Genomic DNA, 1,172 nt, shown 5'->3' on the forward strand with positions numbered 1-1,172 from the left:
TCCTGTGTGGATGTCGGTTGACTAAGCAAGTTCCTGTTTGTGGCGTCCTGTGTGGACGTCGCTGGTTGACTGAGCATGTTCCTGTTCGTGGTGTTTTGTGTTTCTGTGGGTGCACTAGACGTGCGTAAGACAGGTAAAGGGTGGAGGGGATACTGTTTTGCCCCAGGAAGGCCCTGCCCCTGGCCGTCAGCAGCTGGGTTGACGTGTGGGACTCCAGCTGGGTCGGCCTGGTCACCACTTGCATAGTGCAGCTTCGCTTCCGGGCTGGCCGTGGAGCGGTGGAATCATGCCCTTCCCGCAGCCCAGACCCAGGCAGGGGATCTGAAGGACCCGCTCTGCCCCGGGGCTCTTCTGCATTCGCCCCACACCAGGCTCCTAGGACTAATTGGGGCCTCCACCAGACTTGGTCTCGGTAACCTCAGGAGAGCCCGTACCTCTCTAGAACAAACGGATGGTTCTCAGCTCTTTGGTGACCATAAGGAAAAGTTATTGTTTGTGTTAGTTTATTGAATGCTTTCCTTTTACGGAAAGGTCGAGAATTTGTATTCATGAGGTCAGGAGTTTGAGACCAGCCTGGCCAACATGGTGAAACCTGGTTTCTTCTACTAAAGAATACCAAAATTAGCCGCCCGTGGTGGCGCGTGCCTGTAATCCCAGATTACAGGAAAATCCCAGAAATGAAGGTCTTTTGTGACCTCCTACCTGCTAATCAAATATGGAAATCTGTTCTGGACAGAGTCAGTGGCTATCCCAGGAAGCAGGCCTTAGCCAGGGCATCCCTGGAGACCGGACCTCCTGAGACAGTTTCTGTGGGAGGGAATAGGGGAGGGAGAAAGTTGCCCAGAGCTGATGGTCCTGGCCTGGCCACTGTCCCGGAGCCTCAGCCTCCCAGGCCCAGGCTGTGCTGAGGATGCCCTGGCTCTGGAGGGGGACTGTCTGGGTCCCTACTGACCTGACCCAGCTGTTCCTCTCGCCCTGGTGGGCCTTGTGGTTCCTGGGTAGGGTGGCCAGATAAAATACAGGGTGTCCACTTAGATTCGAATTGCAGATAAACAAACGTGTGGCCGGGCGCTGCGGCTCATGCCTGTAATCCCAGCACGTTGGGAAGTTGAGGCAGGCAGACCACGAGGTCAGGAGATCGAGACCATCCTGGCCACCATGGTGAAACCTCG

This window comes from Sapajus apella, unplaced genomic scaffold, assembly GCF_009761245.1.
Source record: "Sapajus apella isolate SASKATOON/1434 unplaced genomic scaffold, GSC_monkey_1.0 scaffold280, whole genome shotgun sequence".
Lineage (NCBI taxonomy): Eukaryota > Metazoa > Chordata > Mammalia > Primates > Cebidae > Sapajus > Sapajus apella.